The sequence below is a fragment of the Falco punctatus genome (genome assembly GCF_963210335.1).
Source record: "Falco punctatus genome assembly, chromosome: 8".
NCBI lineage: Eukaryota > Metazoa > Chordata > Aves > Falconiformes > Falconidae > Falco > Falco punctatus.
Window position 1 is genome coordinate 26,262,295 of NC_137588.1, and position 23,277 is coordinate 26,285,571.

A 23,277-nucleotide genomic window follows, 5' to 3' on the forward strand; every position below is an offset into this window, starting at 1 on the left:
AGAACAATATTTGCAGAGTCAGCAGCTGAGTTCCCTGACCTGCTACAGTTGCAGAGCAACAACATTGCAGCAGGCAAAAGATTAACCACAAAGACTGTTGAAAAGAAAAGAAAAAAAGAGGCCGGATTTGCCAGATCAAAGAGCATAAACTTGATGATACTTAAAGATTAAATTGTCTCAGGATTATATATGTAGCCATAAAAGTCTATAGGAATAAACTGGAACTCAGCTGCCGAGGAACTGTCAGCAGCCTAAGGACATTGTGTGGTCTTGACTAAGGCAAGAGGCTAAGAGAAGAAGGGGCATTCGTAGTATCAGATCCGGAGCTGAGTCACTCTGTGGTTACAGATGCATCATTTGTGGCTCCCATTCTCCTCTCCCAGCCAAACTGATAAAACATAGGGATGAGAAAACTGATTCCAACAGGAAAACTACTTCATGCTTCCTACTCCTTTTGGGTCCAAGTCGTCATGTGATAAATCTTGATTTCAGTGACACTGCTGTGCATAAAGAAAAGGCTTGCTAATTATCTTCTGGGTGCTTTGCAAACCTTTTCTTAATTCCTTGGAAGGCAAAACTTGTTTTCCCTTCCAGAGGTCAGTTAGAGAGAGAGAGAGATTAATCCCAACAGCAAGATTTCAGCCAATATCCTAAACCAGGAGGAAGGTCTAGGGTCAAAGCTAGCAAATGGGGTTGGAAGAAATAAGTTCACGGTCAGTGTGTTCTTTCATGAGCAGATTACGAAGGTTTTGGAAACTCTCTCATCACAGAGGTAGTGAAATACTGCTAGTTTGCTATAGGCAATGTCTAATCTCCACCCCCTCCATCCTCTTGTGAAATGAAAAATACAATCACCAAGGTTTCAAATAACTGCTGAAGAAACAGTCCTCCTTTTCCAGCAGTTTTGAACAAAAGGAGAAGGGCAAAGTGTTGGCACTGTGAGCAGAAACAGAGACCTGTGTGAGCTCAGCTTTTGGAGGGTGGAAGTCAGGCACAAAGACAGAAGCAGCAGAATTTCAGCAACCCATTTAACTCCTGGTACCAGCAATTTGTGTGGGACTGGCTTTCATCCTTTAGGGACACTGTGGTGTTTAAAGAGACAGGGCTTTAAATGCTGAAGTTTTGTTAGTTTTCAAGAGTCTTTGACAAAAGTGGCAAATTCAAGTGATGGGAGGGATGGCTAGATGTGGAAAGATATGAAAAAGAGTGGTTCAGTTCCTGATTCAGCCAGGGACTTCATCTGAGCTTAGGGAAGTCACTTAGCCATGGGATTTGCTGTCTACAGATTAAGCCAGTAGTGTGGATTCCTTATAGAATTGTAGTGTGGCTGAGGTTGGAAGGGACCTCTGAGATTCAAGCTAATGGAGAGACAGGTACTTGCAGAACCTGCCCTCACCACTGTTCCTGTGGTGGGGCATTTTCCTTGTGGTAATACCACCCTCTTTTACGGCATTATCCTCTCTGTATTGCGATAATGTCTTCAGTGCGAGGATAGTCTCTCAGTGGGCCTACTCAGTGCACAACTCATTTAGATCCTGGATATTTGATGGCATTTTGCCATTACTTCTCTAAAATCTACTAGACACAAGAGCGCTAAATCTGTCTGGCTGGACTATCCTGTAGATCTACACATCACCAGCTTAGCGGTGTGGAAAAGAGAAGCTGCCTCTAAAGAGTCTTGTAGTATAGTATCTGTATGGCAATGCAAATGGCCTGAGCATCCCAAGCTGGACAAATGTTTGCAGTCTAGACTGCAAGGAAAGCAGTCAGTTCTTCAGCTGAACGGGAGGTATCTCTAGGAAGTCCAAGCTTAGTTTATAGTTTTACTGCATCTAGTTCATCCAGATGAGTGCTCAGCATCTCACTGCAGCGTGCAGAGCTCTGCAGTTTGGGTTGATATGGCCCCCTAGTGCAGACTCAGCTGTTCATGCAATGGATGAAAAAGAGAGATGGATCTTTGCCTTAGAGGCACATACCCACACATAGCAAAGGGACACAGCGGTCCTTTCAGTCACTAAAAGCATCATGGAAATGTGTTGCAGGAAAGGATTCTGTTGCCTTTACCTAATTCCTGCCTGGGTAACTGCATGCTGCTCTTCCCAGAGACATACTGCGTGTTTGGCTGGAGGAAGTACTTCTGACCCCTTGTGTTAATCTGCTGTATAAGTTTGAGGCTGTGGTTAAACAGGCACCATGTTTTACCACCATGAAATAGCTGGTACGCAGCAGGGAGGAGGGGGTTGCTATCGACAATGTGTGTGGGATGTCTTGGAAGGGAGGTTGTCGTGGGAGCTCAGTTCATTCTCCAACCTGGAAGGAGAAGGGAGAGGGAGAGGAAGACTCCTCCTGCCTCATGTTCAACTTGGCCATGAGTGCACAGCACATAAAGCAATCTCGGACCCAACTGGACTTAATAAGCTCTGTGCTGTGGTATCCTGTAACGATTTGGTGTCAGAGATGATACCTGTTAGATCTTATCCTGGAGGTATCTTCTTCCTGAATGCCCCATATCCTGCCTAGATTTTTCCAGATTTATCCTTTGATATGTGTGAGGGCATAGTCAATTGGAAATGACTCAGATGCAGAGCTGCAGAAAGCCATTGCGTCTCTGCTTCACACAATCATCCCCTGAAGCTTCACATTAGCAAAAATCCATGTGATTTCTTGTGATGTGGTGTCACATGGAAAGACATCTCCCCTGGTGCTGTTTTGGAAATACAATAGTAATTTTTGTTTTATCTGCTGTGCCATCAGCCCCCCCAGCTGGGGACTCAAACATGCATTAATTCTGCTTACCACTGCCAGGAGAGTTTATTATGGCCAACAGCAAGAAGCATGTAGGAATCTGTGAGGTGTGTGCATTTCTGCAGAAAAAGAGCCTTGGTTCCTGTTTGCTGTCAGCTTTCATTACAGCAGGAGAAACTTCTTGCTGGAGAGGGGATTGTGGAGTAGGCAAACATTGCACAAGAGGGAGAGAGATGCCAGGACTGGCTCGAAGGCTGGGTTGTTTTTAGAGGGGGAGGAGAAATCTGAAAAGGAGAATCTGAAAGGCCAGAGAGATGAGATACAAGGTAGCCCTCAGGAGCTTCAAGTGTTATGCTGACAGGATGGTTAGCTCCTTGAATGAGGGCTTATTTAATTTTTCTTTCCTTCTTTCGTTCCTTCTTTCTGTCTTTCTGCTGAGAGAAGCTCTTTTGTGTTGATTGGCACAAGCTTGGGAAGGATTAAATAAAGCCAACAAATGGAGACTGCCTTTTCCACCTTTGCTGGAGGCAGCTGTCTTTCAGCAATCAAACCAGTGCATTGCTGTGGCAGCTCAGCGTATCATTGCCTGATTGTGTCCAGATAGCAGGAACAGTGTGGCACATCTCCAGTGGTGGCTGTCCCCTTGGGAGGGCAGTTTAGGTTGGGACAGTTTAGGTTGAAAGGCACTGCGGGAGATCCCTAATCCAAACTGCTGCTCAAAGCAGGGCTAACTTCAAAGTTAGGTCAGGTTGCTCAAGGGTCTTATCCCATTCAGTCTTAGATTTTTGCTAAGGTGAGCAGGATAACACTGAAACCTTACAAGCTACTGGGAAAGGCTGGAAATGCGTCAAGTCTGGGAGTCCCTAAGAGCAGGATGGGGAGTTCATCTGGTGGGGGTTGGTAGGGTTGAGTGTGTCTCAGATGCAGACCAGGAGTGGGTGATTTCTCAGAGGCAGACATTTCAGGGAGGGCTGTTATCTTGTTCACCCTGATTCCTAAAGCAACGAGACTACACTGTGTGGGTTTGTCTTTCTTCCCCCATAACATCATCTCATGTGTACTGGATCATATTATGGCATGACATGAGCAACTGGCTGGAGGAAGGAAACTCCTTCAGTGCCTCTGTCCAGGGAAAGCCAGGCCATGGGCCTAGCCTTTTTCTAACACCAGGTAACTGGGGTGGGTGATGGCTCACAAGGCACAAAGCCATAGGAACCCAGGATTCATCAGTCATCCTGGCTGCCAAATGACCTGCTTAGCTACTCATTACCTGCTGGCTAAGCTAGCCTGACTCCATCCAGCAAAGCCAAGAATAGGACACTTGGATCCAGAAATCCACAGGGTTTTGTTGTTTGTTTTTTTCCTGATCAGAACTGGTACAAGGTAGTTAATCATGATTGAGTCCAACACCACTGTATCAGTTCTAACCTTTTCTCATCAAGTATGTAACACCTCTCCCTCTGAAACGCTGGCTGTTGCTCTTACTGCTGCTGACAAGATTTCAACCATTTAATGCCCTACAGTAGATGCAAACAGTCACTGTGCTGATTTCCACATCGTTCAGTGCTGGAGTCCACAAAGTTGCAGAAGGTGCATTTTCCCTCTGTTTCCTAAACATTACCTTCACTCAACTCTTTTTGCAGAGCAAGGAATTAATCAGTGGAAACCCATGCTTTCAGGCACCCCCATTGCTTTGCAGACCAGGCCCTTACTGGAAGGCTACTTTCAGTCTCCCACTAGTCAGCCCTGGAGGTATCGCTCACACTCCCACAGTACTGGCTCCTTTTCTCTCTTGGTAACTGCCTTGCATCTTCGCAGTTTCTCCTCCTGCAGACATGGTTTCAGTCTTGTCTTTGTCCTGACTTGCTGCTGTGGAATGCAAGACTTTTACTATTTTTTTCAGTCTGTAAAACAAAAATATGAATCTAAGCACATCATGTCAAAACTTCAAGTTTGCATTTTCTGTCTGGGTCTTTTATAGAAAATAAGAGCAGCACCTTGTTTTTCCTCTTCTTTTCACCTTCCCTTTGTCCTCCTGCTCTCAGAGAAGATTTATGCCCTGTTGTGAAAGCTCTGTACCTAACACAGCCAGCTCTCACAGTTTCACTTGCTGTGCTGTTCCAGTATGATCTTGCTTCAATGCATACTTGATTCAGGAACAGTGGGGTGTGTTCAGATGGATAGAGCTGATCAAACATGAGCCAAACTCTTATTTTACTGCAGTTTATTTCTTTAGGAAGAGTCAGGGTTGAACTAGGAGTTCAATGAGTTTTAAGCTAACACATTTTCTCTCTCAGCAGGAGCAGGCCATCGGTGTATATGGTTATTTACAGCAGCTCAGCTGAGGGAGGGTTACCCATAAATAGCAACTTCTTGTGTTCGCTCACAGGCACATGTTCTTAGAGAAGGCAGAAACCTCACGTTCCAGTCCATTCGTTAACATTCAGCAATAGGATTTTTGAAACAAAATGTCTCCCTAGGTAGGCTATCCTATAACTCCTGACCACAGGGGTTTCCTGCAGCTTCACCTCCAGCATCTGGTGTTGTCTGTTCTTGGAGACAGGCAGATGGGGTAGATGGACCCCTGATCTTATTCAGGAGGACAGCAATTCCCATGAGCCAAATGCAACACCGGAGAAATATGTCAGATGCATTCCAGATGGATATCCCCAGAGAGCAGTGTCTTAATTCATAGACCAGGCAAAGACTCGAAAAGGAAATGGCTTTCCCCCATCACAGTGGGGAGCCTCGAGAAAGGAAGGGTAGATCACCTTCCTAGGCTGAGCTCACAGGTTTGGTTTGGTAACTTTGGTGATGGAGATGCCTGTGATTTGGACTGAGCAATCTCTTCCATCTCTTCCCTGCCTACAAACAGTCTTTACTGGGGACCTCTTTCCATTACTGGCTAATTCAGAGCAGTGATTTAACATCCTTTGCCATGAATTAACTGTCTCCCCAGTGAACTCTGTCTGTCCTGCACTTTCAGATCAACAATACAGCTGATTTTTTGAGGTGCATTGCACTAAAGACAAATATATGGGCAAAATTCTCTTATCCCAGGATGTCTCATCTTCCCCTTATTTAGTGTGACAGTATACCTCATCTTCCATTCATACCGACCCAGATGAACCACTTCTCTGTGAGAAAGAATTATTCTGCTGCCATCTCTCTATCTAGCCAATATTTTTGTTTCACAGATCTGTGAGATATCCTGCACATCACATTCTCTCTTTCTTTTCTCTAAGCGGCGAATTTGTATGTTTTATAAACAGATAGATTAGACACCTAAATTCAGTCATCTGGCCAGCTCTCTGGTCATGTATTGACAGTACTTGTTGTATGTCCATTAATAATTCAGGAGCTTAGTCCGATGGCTTGCATGTAGACACTCTACTTGGGCTCCACATCCGTAAGCAGCAGCCTGAAAACACCCAGCCCATGATAAAGTATTACAGTATTTTCAACTGACATAGCACTTAGAAACTCTTGTGATCAGCAAAGTCCCACTGTGCTAGACTCTGGACATACCTAGGGAAAGAAACTGGAATGTTCATCTTGGTATTTGTTAATTAAACTGGTGGAGCTGGAGGGAAAGTGTTTCAGAGGGGTACTGTCAAATTCTGCCTCTCCAATCAGAACAACATTTACCTGTGGAACAAAAAGGTTGTAAAAGATATGACCTATTGTGAAAACCTACCCCCGCCCAGTGATGAATGCAGGAAAACTCCCACATGAATGAACTGCCCCCAATAACCTCACTGCTGTCTTCCAGAGAATTAGATCATGATCCTAGCAGCTGACGATTGACGACCATCCCAACAGAAAGGCAAGGCAAAGTATAGGCTCATCTTAACACTGTGACATTGATGAAGAACAGATTTTGCACTGGCAATATTGATTCAAGCCATGCCGAATACTTACAGTGGAAAGGATTGAGGGCTTTGAGGAAGCACGTACTTCAGAGACCCTCTTGCTGCTGGCTAGCCTTGAACACATTTTGGTCCTCTCTCCTAGCGGAAGGATGTTTTTATGTGTAGTAACAATGCATTTTCCTTCCCACAGTATATTTACAGATACGTGCTGCTTTCTGGCAGATTGGTTGTGGATGACAGATTGGGAAGGATTTCACTTTGCCTGTGTTTTCTCTGTGGGGTTAGACAGCATGTGGGTGCGGTGTTAGATTCCCCATCTCTTCATTTAGACCTCGTGTTAGAGGATCAGGAGGATCTTTGACAGGTGCTACAAGACGGTCCTCTAAAGGGGATTCTGTTTGTGTAGTTGTCAGGTCAGAGGGTGTTATTTAAGCATATGTACCATAGTGGGTGTTGCAAACAGGTTCCTCTAATGTTGACAGCCATGAAACCATTTCAACTGACTTGGTAGTGCTGCAGTCAAGCCATCTGCTCACTCAAAGCTCTTGACTAGGCTACAAACATTCTGCACCGTTTTTAACACAGAATCTTTCTCTCTGACTTGTCAAGTGCAGTTTAGTCCTGTTAATGCCTATTCTCAATGCTCTTGCAGAGGTCACAGTTCTACCTTGACTAGCTAGCCGCTCAGTTCAGAAGACAAAGGGCCAAGAGGTTATCTTCAGTCTTACCCAATTATACCCTTCACAGCTGGTGAGGATCTGTAAATGGCTGAGATAATAAGCAGATAACTGGTTATTTAGTGCACTGAATCTCCAAAGCTTCACGTAGCATGTCTCAAGGTCCTTGAAAGATCCCTGTCCTAAGTCAGGATCCCATTTTATCGGATGCAGGTAAGTTCATGATTCAGTTAAATTCACAGACTAACAAACTGCATGTGTGTGTGTGTGTAAAAGGAGGAGAGGTGCTCATCTCTTCCTAGTGATGTGAAAACATGACAGTTCACTGTTAAGTAAGAAGAAAACCTGAGGAAGTTAAAGATGCCTGTCTAGTGCCATTGTACCAGTAATTGACTATTTGCCCATATAAATTCCCAAAGGATGCGACAGTTTGCCCATATGACTTTGCCCATATAAAAGTACAGAGAAGTTTCCTGTGTCTAAATGGACCTTGTCAAAATGTCTCCAGTTAATACAGAGTGGGATCCTTGTAGCATCTGAGATTACTAGGATAAGGTGTAAGAGCTTAAAGCAAATGAAGGAAACAATTACTGGCTTGAGGAAACAGCAAAATCAACAGGAGAAGCCCATTTTTTTTGCAGCCCTGATGACAGCCAGGAAAATTTCATTAGCCTTTAGAGCTTTGCTTTACCCTTTTCTTTCCACCAGAAAGCTGAAGTCCCCCTGCTCATGTGTGGTTAGATTTCTTTACTGAAACTACGCTGTGCTTGTGGTATTTTACTATTTCTGGTACTGTTGAGCTAATGCCTCTAAGCTCTGCATGGGGAATGGCTTTAGCTGCTAGACATTGCACAAGCAAAGAGCAAAACCATGACCCTCTGCCTAAATATCTCACATTTAATACAGCGTTTGGGTCACAGGGCAGTCATGGAAGACAGGGGGAAACAGAGCAATGGGTGAAAGGGGCACCTGCAGCCCATTCTTCATCACAGGTAAGGAACTCCCTCCACCACCCTGGGAAAAGGAGGTGGGAAAGGCTAGAAATTAGGGGGCTCCCTTGGCATTCAGGGGCCTCCTGTGATCCCTGTGGATGGCTGCTGCCACTCTAGATAAAGGGGTAATGATACCATCACATCTTTCCTCCCATGGTGCTGGAAACACAAATGCGATGTGTTTAGATACAACTGTCTTGCAGCCACCTGCAGCTGTCCTGCTGCTTCAAGACTTGGAGGTCCCAGTCCAGTGCTCCATGCAGCCTGTTATACTGTTTTTGATGGTGAGCCAACACTGGATATTTCAAAAGACGGAGCCCTTTTCCTCTACACTACTCAGCATCATAATTCAGGTCCTTGGCACCAGTGCAGCATGATGCAGGGGAGGAAACTCTTACCTTATCCCAGCTGATGGGCCGCCCAGACTTAGAAATACGAGGATTGATGGCCTCTGTAAATGCCTTTGCTGCTAGTGCTGCTGCCTGTGCTGCTGAATGATCCCTGCATGTCCCCCCAGGGCCTGCTTCTCCCTGTCCTTGCTTCGTGCTGACGCCTTTTAGCAGCTGATAGATCACCATCTCTTTACCTGTTGCCCCAAATGAGACATATTTCACTCACGGGGGGTTTCAGTGTGAGGAAGGCTCTGAGACCCAAGTCTCATCCCACAGGGCACTGTGCTGCATCTGGGGTTATTTTCCCCCTCCCTTCTGTTCTTTTAACTAGTGTTTTTAAGAGGGATAGGAGATGAGCCCAGAAAGTATTTATTGAGCCCAGGGGAGGTGTGTGCATCTGTTAACTATTATTAAGATATCATTGATGAGTTGGTTTCACCTAAAGGCTGGAAGAGGTATGACGTCTACATGGCTCCTGTGGGATGGCATAGAGCAGGGGAAAAGGCTGTTGCTCAGTGATAGCTCTCCATGTCCAAGGGAGGGATGGCACACAGAGAGATTCCAGACTCTCAAAATACTGAGTCTTCTGGTTGCACTGGATGTGAGAAAAGCTGTATGGTAGGCTCACCAGCATCACTCACAGCAAGATTCAGTCACTTTTCCTCTCAGATAAAGGATCTGTGTTTGCCCCATTCCTTCTGTGCCTCCTACAGAGATCTGCCTACTTGCTAAAGATGTCAGCTCCCAATATTTTTTCTTAGGGATTTGAAAACACATCTAGATTATCTCTTTTTCAGCTGCTTCCTTCCCAACTGTTCTGTTCCTGGGCATGACAGTAAGCCTTGCTGGTCCTGCATCTCAGACAGCCTTGGTTATCTGGGAGGAATACATTATCCCTCAATGTCTGTGCTCGTCCCAAATGATTTCCCAGGTCGGGTACAGCTGACCCATCCTTGTTCCAGAGACCAGTCACTGGTCAAACCACTGCTTCACCTTTTGAAAAGAGCACAGAGAGGTCCTGCACCCCAGGCTAAGATATAAAACAAGCTTTTCTTGGGCGAGACCATCATCTAACATGGATGCTTTCAACCCCTCCCCTGAAAGTTAAATAAACAGTAACCACAGTCCTGTTGTGGCAGGAAACAATTCCAGCCTTCTGCTCAGGAGAGGGGAAAGTGTCGTTTCCCTTTGGGCTTTGATTCTCTTCATGTTTATGTAATGACCGAAGATCCTGACAATAAAGTGTAATATCAAAACCAGAGAGAGGTAGGAAAGGAGCAAGAAATTATTTTTTCAAAATGCTCTCAATATTCACTTGATCTTATCAGTCCTTGCAGGGGGGGGCCTGCATCCTATTACATACCTGATGTTACCCCTAGCAGAATTAGTCACTATGGCCCCATGTAGGTTTTGGATTTATTGTCTGCAAATTTGGTTGGTCAGACCCCTGGTCTGAACACCTGTGGAGCCTCAGAGTCCAGACTATTAGATTAATCTGTCAGTCACTCTATATAACAGCCTGTCCTCCTCTCCATCCTGGTCCGACACTCCCTTTCCAAGCTTGGTGTGTAGCACTGAGATCCAGTTTCAGTGGAATGTAAACAGTGTCTAAATCCCCCAACTTCCCCACTTTGCTTCCGCTGTGAGTGCATGTTGGGTATATCAGCTGCTTGAAAAGTAATTATCCTCACTTCCCACCTGATAAATTAAAGACCCCCAGGTTCTTTGCTTAATGGTGCAGAGCAATCCAAAAGTGATTCTCCTGCAGAAGCTGTTAGGAGAATGTCCTAGCAACCCCACACCCCTCTGGACCTCATTGTGCTGGGATGACAGCCCATTAATCAGCCCGACCTGGCTTGGAGATGGCAAAGGTCGTGCTGCGTGAAGTCTAATCGGAAAAACAAATTCCACCCCTCTGGAGTGCTTCCTGGCAGGGACGAAGGGGGAGACTCGCTTGGTTTCACACTTAAGTGCCTTAAGTATTTTTCCAAGGCTAGAACACAACTGATGTGAAGGGTTTGTACTTCAGAGGAGCACAGGTCTCCAGGGTTGTGTCTACACTGCTCTGAGCTGTGGTTTTGGGAACGATAGGGAGCATGAAGAACTCCCCGACCAACCCACTTTGCATCTGTTCTGTCGCTTCCTAGGGAAGCAGGGATCAAGCCTACTGGAGCACATAAAGCCCCAGATTCGGTGATGGCCATGCTGGCAGATCTACTGCTTGCATGCACAGATGAAAAGACTGGTGTCAGGCTCACAACAGTCCTGAAAATTCCGTGTGGCCTGGCCATAGTTTCTGTCTAGGACAGGCTGACCCACATCAAACCAGAAGTCCAGCTGCCCCAAACCCTCCCTCTGACAGAGGCCAGCAGCAGGTTCCTGGGGAAGGATGATGCTTTACAGCTTTACAGGTAACTCTCCTGGCATCCGATGGCTCAGAAGTGCTGTTTCTGTGGTTAGGAGCCCCTGATGGTCTGTTTTTCCATTAAACTGTCCATTCATGTATTAAGTCCATGCAAGCTTTCTGCTTCCTCAACATCTGGTGTAAGACTTGAACTGTTGAATGATGCATTACGCAAAGTGCTTTGTTTCCTTTATTATTAGCCTGTCTCCTTTTAGCCTTACATTATGAGGGCCAAGCTACAATCACCTCCTATTCATCTTCTCTGTTTAGACCTCTGTAATACCCTCTTGCAGTTGTAGAAATGTGCTCTTGCCCTGCTTGTGATGGTATTGAAATTTTATAGCCTTCTTAATTCTAGTCTGTACTATCATGAAACTAGAATAGTTTATTGCAGAGGTCCTAAAATCCATGAACGTAGGAAATAACATAAATTAGATGATCTGTCTGTGAAAACATCTTCTCCAACCTGGCAGGTGGTGATGTTCACAATTTGATAAGCCAATGTAAAGTCGGGCCAGGAAAAACAATGCATAAGCTGCAATATATTCTTGTATCGGCTCAGTGCAAGAACATTGCGCACACACACCCCCCTCCCCCCCTAAATATCTGTGGTTGTTTAATATCACGCTTGAAGTTTCTGACCCAAGAAAGCAGTCCTGCAGATGTAGGACTGAATGCACTGGCAAGCAAAGAAGTTGCTGCCACTTGGCTCCACAACAAGAATAGCATTATGCTACAGTTTATTGTTTTCACATAGACTCTGCAATAACTGTACATAGTTAATCTTCTGATCCTTTGGAGTAAAATACATGTTCCTTCATGGGTGAGAAAACTGTATAGCAGTGACACCACTACAGGTGCATCACTCTACAGCACCACCTTTACCTCTGGCAAGGGTTTGCACATATTAACCAGTGACCCCAGTAGTGATGCTTTTGTTGTTGCTGTAGGGAACACCGATCAGCAGTTTGTGGCTTGTGCTGAGAGATTCAATTTACACTTTTCCTTTAATAGTTTCAGCCTCTTGTTCTTCCTGTAGGTATAACGCTATCGTGTTTGTATTACCAACATCTCTGTTGCTAGTTTGTGATACTGAACTGTGTTTTATCTGCATACACTCCAGTAGTATAAAGACAATGTTAAGATAAGCCACAGGTGTCACTACTCACTTTCTTTGTTTTTTGGCATCCTCCACCCAGTCTTTCAGCCCAGAAGAGCTTCCAGCTAATTCTGACTGATTTTATATTTCTTTTCCATGTCTGCTTGTGTCAGAGGTGCTTCTGTTTGGCTTTGTGGACATCTTGAAGTTGTGCCTTTCTTTGTATATAACAATGTTCAGGAGATGGTAATAACCTTCCAGCTCTCATTTGAGACAGCAGGGCCAAGTGAGGGCCTTGAATGCAATCCTCAGCCCTTTCAGCAACCCCAGACATGATTCAGGTTCCCCAAAACCCTTGATGGCAGAAACTCTCTTTTGCTGTCTTGAACTTTGTCATCACAGCAGGCTTTTGAGTCTAATTTAGGTGCTGTTGAAGGCAGTTTGGACAGGTCGTATTGTGCCTCAGCTTCCCTGGGTGAGCAAAAACCTGTCTCATCTCATAAGGGGGTTGAGAACTTCTATCTCTGTGCAAGCGGTGGTATATTCAAGCAATAGTGCTGAGAATCAGAGAGAAATGTTCTGTCTTCAGACATAGCCGTGTCTAAATGCCTTGGCACAGCATTATCTTTGGAGCTTAGGACTTTGCCACCCATCTTGCAGCGGAACAAACAGAGGGGACTGAAGTAAGTAAGGAGCAGAGTTTGTAGAGGTATTACATGAGTGAATAATGAGGAGGAGGAGAAGGATGTGCTGGTTCACTGGGTGAGAGGCTCATGGAAATTTCCCAAGGAATGGTTCTGGCTAGGCATGGGTGACATCTTCCTGCTATAGAAGTTTGGGGAACTACGTTTTAGTGGTACTTGTAGGCAGTGGATAACTAACTGCAGAGTGCCCATGTGCAACTCCTGGTTCTGTGCCTGCCTTTCCCCCCCTCTTCTTTGCTTCTGGAGGCTGCAAACATGTTTACACCTCTGGCTTACAGCTGTACTTTGGGCTATCCCAAAGGTCTCTGCTTTGTAACTTGACATGAATTTCTCTCTCATCCTCAAGGAAATGCCCCCATTGTTATCACAAAGTACACACAGGCTGTCCCATTCTGCCTTATTCCAGCTAAGGGACAGAAGTGAAGCATAGGGAACACGCTAAGAAATCTTGCTCTCACAAAAAGAAAGAAAAATTATATTCTTCCATTCTGGATAACTGGATCCCCACCCCACATAATTTCTGTGGGTTGCCACCCTATTGCTTGGGGATGGCAATCCTTCTTGGCCAGCAAGGTAGTCCTTGTTGGGCTTCCAGCAATTTAGGGCATGTTCCAGGTGCACAGAGCTTAGATCCTGGTTTGACCCTGCTGTAGAAGCTTGTTTCTCTGCTATGTGTCCTGGCATTGGGATCATCTGAGCAAAATCTGCTCCTGGCTCTGGGGAATGGCAGTGCGATCTGTTCAGTGGGCTGAGCTGGAGATCCTCTTGCTCCTCTTTCCTCAAGCCAGCAACAAGCTTTCATGAGAGTCTGCTACAAAGTGTGCCCTAAGTGTCCTGATTATAGGCTGATCTTTCAGGAAGTGGGGCTATTTATCCATGGAAATGGCCATGCAGCTTCTGGGGAGAAGCAGATGAGGCTCTCTGAGGCTTAACAGATGAGCTTTATGGGAACTGGAGTGAATGGCTTGGAGAAAGGACCGAGCAGAAGGTGCTTGGAGAAAGGACCGAGCAGAAGGTCCTTGGAGTCAGTTGTTGAAAAGAAGTCTTCTGGGAGGAAGTGGAAGAAGAGGCAGTATATTGGCTAAAGGAAAAGGGTTGTGGCAGATGCCTCTCAGCTGGAAAGGGTGAAACTCTATGGATTCATGTTCTGCTGTCAGTGGGGAGATGAAAAGTTCCTGTTAGATAAGTGGCTTCAGCTCTGCTGTACTTGCCATGTTCTTGGCCTCTTCACCATACTGGGATGTTCCTCCATGCCAATAGCATCACTGTGCACAGCCTGTGAGGAGGGTGTGGAGCTTTGGAGCTCGTGATACCGATACTGGTTGGTACTAGCACAAAAGGAATTGGTTTGTGGGAAACTGAGTCATAGGCTATATTCTCTGCTGCTGCCTCTCCCAGCTGATGGCTCAGGGACCACTGCTGGTCCATGAGAACTCAGACAATGATCTGTGAAATAGCACAGAAAAAGTGAATACAGCAAACCCACAGATGCCTTCTTGCACAGCCAACATCCAGTTTCTGTCCTGGAAAAAAGCAGAGGAGGCTTCAGACTCACTGGAGCCTGCTGGACACAGGGGGAAGCAGTGAATGGGTCAAGGTGCCCTTTTTTGTGGAGGGCATTGACACCAGCTGACCACAAGAGAGAAACAAAAGGGATGTGGGGAAGTGCCTGCCAATGAGTGAGGGAGCCAGAGGGAGATTCCTGAGAAGCCCAGAAAGTATTTTGAAAATGGGGACCCAACCCAGCGTGGCAAATGCAGCATGACCCTCCCTAACACAGCATGGGGAAAGCCAAAAGCCGCCCAGCTGCTTCGATACTCGACACCAGGATCATGCGCGGCAGTTCCATTCCCTGGTGCTGCTTGCAGTTGATGACTGAGGGTCATTTCCAGCATGGGATTTCACATGTGAAGCCGATTCAGTGTATGGCAACTGCTGAGGCTTTCAGAAGGGGTGACTCAGTTATGGGCCAGGAAATGAACACAAGAAACTGTTGCTAGAAACCAAGCTGAAGCATGTGAAGATAATAAAATGGATGTCCGAACTAGGACCTCTCCTGGGGCTGCACAGTGCTGATAAGCTGACCCTGGATGTGTTGCATCTCTCAGTTTCACAGTTCCTGACACACAGCACCAGCTCTCCCATATGTCAGGAGTCACATTCCCCACTGCTGGAATGCAGCCACCTCTAGAGCAGAACCCGGCAGCTGTTTAAAGAATTGACAGAAACAAACCAGGGACAGGATGCAAAGACACGGCCAAAGTGCAGAGAAACACAAGGGAGGGAAAAATGTCAACCAAGTCCATAGGGAGAGTGTGATGGTCATAATCAAATGACAAAGAGCACAGCAAGTTACCAGGCATCAGCAGATCTAAAGGAACCACCTGGGTGTTTCCTGTTGGCCTGAAACAAGCACAGAGTAATGCAGCTAAGCTTAGACCCTTATTTTACATATTATGTCCTGCCATATTCCCTTCTGTTTGTTACAGCTGAGACTGCTGATGTAGACTGCTATAATAGCTTAGCTGATGCTTGGTAACCCATTAAGTCATGATAACTTGGCAAGAAGCATGACCCCTTTGTCTCTGGTAGATAAAGAATGTGAGGCTTGGTTTCTTTCTTCAAGCCAGTTTCACTGTTAGTTCAATCTGTTAACCTATTTTCTCCTCTTCCAACTCTGTTCTTCCGAGCCTCTTGAAAAGTAAAAGAGGGATATCCTAGAAAATAACATAGACACACCTTAAAATGTCATCAGAAGAGTCAGGAATGATTGAAAGGCTGAGTAGCCTGTGATTCAGAGGTGCTTGTATGAGTTTTATCTGCTGAGACACGAACCATGCAAGAGAAGGACCACTCTATGCCAGCCTTATTCCCCAGTGACCTGCTCCGACCCTCTGTTGTGGAGAAGCACCACAATGGATCATCAGATAATCCAACTGGAAGAGTCCTCAGGAGTCCTGTGGATCTACTTGTTGATTCTGGGGCGTCAGTAGAGTGTTGGTTTGGCACAGCATAGCTCCTCTTACCTGCTTCTCTTCCAGCCCAGTCCTGGGTATTCATCTGAGTTAGTCAAGAGTATCTGGACTGGCAATTACCTCCAAACTCCAGCTTAAAAGGAATTAATTAGAACAAGCCACCAACTGAATCCACCAGTGAGACCACTGTGTGGAGACATCCGGGGCTTTGTGTGGTGGCACCCATCTGAATAAGCTGGCCCTTGAAGGGAGGCAGAGCAGGGGAAGAGGAGCGGAAGGTTTTGAGGTGCATAATGGGAGAATGAAGGGACAGGAAGCCCTGAATGCCCACACTGCCATTGCCCCTGCCATTTCAGAGAAAGCCCTCTGCTTCCCACACACAGGCTGCCCCTCATCACCATTGTGTTTGGCTACTTGGAAAGCCATTTGCAAGCCTCTCCCCTTTGCATTCAGTGTGCAGCCACAAGAACAGCAGCCGTCTGGATTCCCTCCAGCTGTCCAGTGAGAGAAAGGGAAAAGCATTTAGTGGTAGCAGAGAAAAGGGAAATAAAAAAAAAAGAAAAAGAAAAAGCCAGAAATCATTTTTCCTGGCACACTATGACGCACAGATTTGGGAATGAGGGTTGTGAAAGCTTTTTGTTTAGCTTATTCTTTTCTGGTCTGACAGCTGATAAGTCCCACAGCTCAGAAACATCTGACAGGACTGGCTGAAGTAAATTCATCTTTCATCTGCCCATCACGCTCCTGAAGTGGAGAGTGACAGAGCTGTTTCTCCTCTTTCTGAATGCTGCTCTCCCTCCTTCACCCTCTTTCGAGTGCTGTTGTTTGGAGCTTGGGAAAACTGGTTTCCTTCCTGCCTACAGCCTTCTCCCCAGGTTTAGGGCAGCATCCGTCTGCCCTTGCACCTGTTCCCTACAGCTGCGAGCTGCCTCTGCTGAAACCATTTGCACCCGACCCAGCAGCAGCAGGCTGATGGGGCCCCTCCAGCTTCCCCTTGACTCCTTTCCCTGTCATATTTTCCTTGCTGTTCCTGCAATTAGCGTGCTTGTTCACTGCTCTTGCTAGCTTTCTGCTTTCCCAGCACACTCCCCTTTTAACCTCCCCTGACTCCTTGTGCTCTCACTACAATAGGGCTTCTCAGATGCAGCTTTCGAGACACAGCTCCTCTTCTTCCTTCTGTGCCCTGTCCCCAAAACCGCTGAGTATCCACCTCCCGGGTGCAGAGATATAGTCTTCATGTCCTGCTCATTTAAAAGGCCTTTAGCAACTTCCACAGGCTAGTTGGATCCTCACTGTCCCTGGCCCTTGCCTAACCTGTCACATAGTGGCTTCTCAGTGGGGAGATACCCCATGATGTCAAGGAGCCACAGCCTTCGCAGTGGCTCAGAAAAAACAGATCCACTTCATATGCACTAGGTAGTTACCACAGCTCAGCTGGTGAGGAATAATTTGCATGCCCTACAAATTACCGCCCCAGGTTATCACTAGTGATGGGTGGCACATAATTTGACTCACCCATTGGGTTGGTGTGCTACAGTTATTATTACCCTTTGGGGGAAGACTGCATCAAGGCAGTACACCTTTGGCAAACCAGCAGTTGCCATAAGAATTTGAGTGTTTTCATGGTGCATGCTGAGATGACAGCAGTGAAGGGACAGCAAGGAGCAGTGTCTAAAATGGGGCGACCTAAATATCTTCCCATAGTGGAGTACTACTTCTGCATTCTCTTTGCTTTGTTTGTGCCCATCCATAAGCATTTTTTATTGTGGGGGTAGGTAGAAACCTCTTTGAAGCAGGGATTATCTTTTCAGTTGACGTCATGTATCATCTAGAATGAGGTGTAGGTTTTTGATGGGGTGCTGGCTCTCTAGCCTGCTAGTAGGTGACAGAGAAGTATTAAAGGTGGCAAAAGAAGAGCATAAGACTCCAAGCTACTGAACGGAGATGCTTTATTCCAAAGGTGGAGTTCTTTCCCACAGACTGGTGGGAAACAAAACAAAGGGAACAATTAAAAAAACTACTATGAATTATTTGGATTACAAATGACTCTGTACTTTGACATAAATTTTAAGAGCTTGGAAAAATATGAATGATAACAATAATAAAAAAACCCAAACCAAACCACTCTCCAGGCTGCCGGGAAATCTTGCTTTTCTTCCTGCAGCAGAAAATCAATGATCCAATTTCACTTGAACTTGACAGGCTGCATCTCCCAAATAAGGCACAGCATTGGACACACTTGAAAATGCAAAGCTGTTTCGGCAAACTCCCTCCTTTGCATCACAAGGCTGTCATTTTTGTCCCCAGTGATTTGATTTCTCAAGGATGTATATTGCTGGAGAAAAACAAGCACCTGTTTTGTGAAACAGGACTTCTAATGTTTAATTTACTTGCCTCTTTTAATAGGCTGCACATCATGGATTTTTCTGCTGTGGGTTCTGCAGTCCTTTGCTCCCACAGTTCCCCCACTCATCCCTTCCCAGATTCAAAACTATGTGCTGGGTTATGTCTGGCCACCAGCTGGGCCCCAAAGTCCGTGCAAGAAGCTTAGCTGAATCCTCACCATATCTCATGGTTGGTCTCACAATATCTGTTTAAATCCTGTAAATTAGTGCAATGTGGCCCCTAACCAGGATCCTCACAGTTTTACAAGCAGCAACACAAGTCTTGCCAGGCCAGTTGAGAACCTGGATGGGCTGATAAAAGCTCTGGTAAAATTGCTCTCAGCTTAGTATGTCTGATAGATCTTTGCAATGCAGCTTGAACAACAGAGGAAAAGAAGGAAAGAAAGAGAGAGGGGGTGGGGAGAAAGTGTCTCAAGTATTTTGTTGAGTTGCCGGATCTGGTTCAGCACCATTAAGAAAGGGGATATTGAAAAGTGCTTTTCATTCCACCATTTTGCAGTGGATAATTGCTTTCCACACGGTGCGTTGGGTTTTGATGTGAGTCCAGCTGCAGTAACGCAAGTTACAGCAAGGGCTGTTCCAGTGCAAATGTGTTATTTGAGTGTCTCTTTGCTCACACTGTGACTAAACAGAAGCAGCTGTGGCCAGAGGGCCATCAGTGCTTTGTATCACACAATCTGGTATTTAATGGAAAGTTTTCATGTTTTCAGTTGGAAAAAACTTTCTTCCATGACTGGAAGTTTTGAAGAAATTTGTATTTTGCGTGATACAAGAGAGTGCCCTGAGAAACAATTGTCCTTTCTACTGGAGATACAAGCCTGGCACCATCTCGGCCTCCAGTATGACTCCCACATATTATAAGCCTCAGTACGTCCAAGAGCCACCAATGTCTGTTGGTCAGGCAAACCACCTGTATATTTCTGAAGGCCATCAGTTTCAAGAAAATTAGGTAAAACTGGAGTAAGGATAGCTTGGAATAACAGGTCTGGGTTGCTAAGCCAGGGCAAGAAGATTCCATCAGTCTGCAGCTCTACAATCTGCAGAGATGAAAATTCCTTATTTCTCAGCTATTCAAAACTAGTCTGGAGAAAGCACTGAAGGGGAACAAACTTGCCTTAACAGAAAAGTGTAATAGATGTCTCTTATGCTGCTTTAGCAGGGACTTGCACAAGGTTTTAACTATCAGCAACTAAAAGGAAACTAGGACTTCGGGTGAGCAGATATGATTGACTCCAGGAGAGTCAGGCAAGTGGGGCAAAGATACATGGCTGTGGCAGTTGTGAGATCTGGGGCTGGATCACAAGAAGCAACAACCAAATATTCAGGGAGAACTTTTATACATGAATCTGGGCAACTCTTAAATAATTTTTTTTGAGATTATTCTTAGTCCCTCAGGAACAAGCTGTTCTTAATGGGTCTACTTTCAGCCTGGACACTTGACAAAGCAAGCAAACAAACAAGCAAATGAATGAAAACGTAATGATAGACCATCTAAAGAGGCCTATTTTACATTTATTATACTCCTTAGAAAGAAGCAAGGAAGCAAGAAAGATCTCAATAGAAAACAAGGTTCCCCAAAGGTCTCATATTCCTTAACTGCAGCTAGAAGCAAGTGACTTTCTCAGGTTTGGTGCAATGAGCCTTTGGGAAGCACTGGGATTAAAACTCAGGATCCTGAATCCAACTTTTATTTCCCCCTTGAAATCCTAGACCACACAGCTTTCTGCTTCTAAGTGTACGGGCACATCTATGCATGTGGAGGGGAAGCTCAGCATCACATAGGTGGTCTGCTCTCTTTCTGAGAGGATACATGCAGTAACAGAGATGAAAACCATGAGTCACTGTAGGGAAGAAGGATGCTGGTTCTGACAAGCCCATCAGCTGCCTTTAACTAACACCTTCTGAACTTTATGTCTTTCATTTTCTCATTCAGCCATAATTCACCAACGGCTTTTCTTGGTAATTCATTTCACACGTTCATTATAGTCCATTTGGCTATAAACACATGTGGATTTCCTTTTTAACTCTTCATTTCCTAAGTTTTTGATAGAGAGGTTCTAAAGCTAAACCACAGGAATGGTCTATGCAACTCTGGTTTATTAAATCTACCCCACCGTGTCAAGTGCCTACAGTGCATACAATTATTTGGGCTAAGCTACGGTTATGAGAGAATTCATTTCACCCAAGGGTAGATTAAGTCTGTAGGTGTTTTGTATCAAAACGGTGATACACATGTTGCAAGACGAGATGGAAATGCTAAATTCTTAGGATCTCCTCAGATCCCAGTACATGCTCTGGAGCTTATGACTTCCAAAGCCAGGTTCAGCCAGCTACTTCCTCTCCATACACACTGCATAATCCATGTGCACAAGTCTATGCTAAAAAAGCTGTGTAAGGGCCAAAGGTCAAGGTCCTTTGGGTCCTTTATGAGAAGTAAAGCCAAGGTACAATTAAGGCAGAATGTTTGAGTGCAAGAAACAACAACAGATGGAAATATGTACAGCTGGCTTTATCAGCAACCTTTCTTATACCCCTCAGGTCATGTACATTTCAGGCTACTCAGATGAAATGAGACAGGAAAGAGAAGGATGGGGAAGCTGTTGGTATCTCAGTCTAGTCATGCAGGGTGTTAAGAACCAAGCAGGCAATTGAAACTACGGATTAGAGAAAGTCCCAAATTCCAAGAGAAGTCCTGTGGTTTGTGCCTGGAGATGAGGTAGCCCCCGAGCAGTGAAATGCTGAGAGATTCAGTCTGAAACTTCTGCTATCAAATGTAACTGTATACAGAGAAATTAAAAAGTCAGTGGATTCCTCTGCCTTCCTCATCCTGGGCTTTGTCGTGTTTCTCATTCTTTGCATTTTGGGACACCTGTCCTTTAAACCAAAGTGACAATAAAGCAGCTCCCTACAGTGGATGCTATCTATTGTCAGATGAAAACACTGTTTGTTTTTCCTCATTTAGCTTAGTCTTGTTTTCTGAGGAACATAGAGCATTTGCTGATCAGAGTTTTATCCTAGTCAAAGAAGTCTTCACAGGAAAGTTTCTCTAAGGACACTTCTGAAAGGAGGCCTGCTGTAGTTGTTGAGATCAAAGTGGATGGCAAGTCTAGAGACATGGCTCCTGGCTAAACACAAGACTGAGACCTGGGAGATACAGACTCCGTGAGGTTATGTCATTGAGAGACAAGGAATCACAGAATGGCAAGGGTTGGAAGGGACCTCTGGAGATCATCTAGTCCAATCTCCTGCTAAAGTAGGTTCACTTAGAGCAGGTTGTACAGAGTCACATCCAGGCAGGTTTTGAATGTCTCCAGAGAAGAAGACTCCACAGCCTCTCTGGGCAGCCTGTTCCAGTGTTCTGTCACCCTCAAGGTAAAGTTCTTCCTCATATACAGGTGGAACTTCTTGTGTTGCAGTTTGTGTCCATTGCCCCTTGTCCTGTCACCAGGCACCACTGAAAAGAGCCTGGCCCCATCCTCCTGACACTCACCCTTAAGATGCTTGTATACATTGATAAGATCCCATCTCAGTCTTCTCCAGGCTAAACAGGCCCAGTTACCTCAGCCTTTCCTCATAAGGGAGGTGCTCCTGTCCCCTAATCATCTTTGTAGCCCTCCACTGGACCCTCTCCAGTAGTTCCCTGTCTCTCTTGAACCAGGGAGCCCAGCACTGGACACAGTGCTCCAGATGTGGCCTCACCAGGGCAGAGCAGAGGGGCAGGGTCACCTCCCTCCACCTGCCGGCCACGGTCCTCCTCATGCACCCCAGGATCCCACTGGCCGCCTTGGCCACAGGGCACACCGCTGGCTCATGGGCAATTTTCTGTCCACCAGCACTCCCAGGTCCTTCTCCACAGAGCTGCGCCACAGCAGGTCAAACCCTAGCAAGGGATTATAAAGAAAACAGAACCAGATCACCGAAATCCTCCTTTTTGTCAGTTCTGTGTTGGAATTCAGCACAATATGTTCAATGGGAGCTTTGGGGTCCAGGAAGACAGATTCCTCCTAATAAAGGACGTTGTTCACCAGTCTTCTTATGCCCTGAAGCTAGTGGAGGTCTCAAGCCCAACCTCCTGCCTCAGCTTTTCCTTGAACATTGTGTTCATGCCCTCTGACCATCTCAGTGGCTCTCTGCCCTAAATTTCTCTTATACTGGGGGCCCATAACTGTCCAAAATAGTTCAGATGGAGCCTCCTGAGTAAAGAATGAAGGGAAACAATTACTTCTCTAATAATTTAAAGCCCACTGCCTCACTGTCTCCTCGGCTGTTGCTCCTTTCCATAGATAGTCATTTAGAGCTGCTAAATACTGTGCAAATCTCTTCTTATTTGCCCCTGAACTGGGCTGCCAAAGAGCCTCTGTCTATCATTGTTACAGGCTGACAACACCACTGCAAAGACCTGAGGATTTCCCAGTGGTTTCAATGGTTTTGGCTGGGCTGACTTTTGCTGTTTGCATGCTGCTTTAAAGCTCGTTAAATGAATAGCAGTGATTCACCAGGGAAGAGAGAGACTAGCCAGTTGTCTAAAACCTAACCTATCATGGGGTGTGTTTTGCTTTGCTTTTAGCTGACAGATGAGACAAGTAAAAGGATTTTTTCCCTGTATGTCATTGGAGGGAGAGAGATTCATACAGGCAACTCATACCATGTAAAAGTTAACCTTTACCCTCAGTCTGGGCAAAACTTTGTGATAGCCAGAAATCATCTTAATGGCCCTTTCTGCCCACAGCAGCCACAGATCCCTCCCAGCCACAGCTCTGAGTTTTCTTGAGAGCCTGCCCCTTTTGCAGGAAGTGTCCTACTGCCTGACAAGCAGATAAAAGACAGCATTAAAGAGATGACATGTTCTCAGATAAAATGTTCCAAATATAACAAGTCTATTTTTATTAAATTTGACCAAAGGCCTCCCTGCTTCCTAATCAGAGAGCCCGATTTGCTGACTCCTCCAGACCTAGCTGCCCTGCTCACTACAGCTGTATCATGAGATAGAATTATATTTTCATAATGACTCA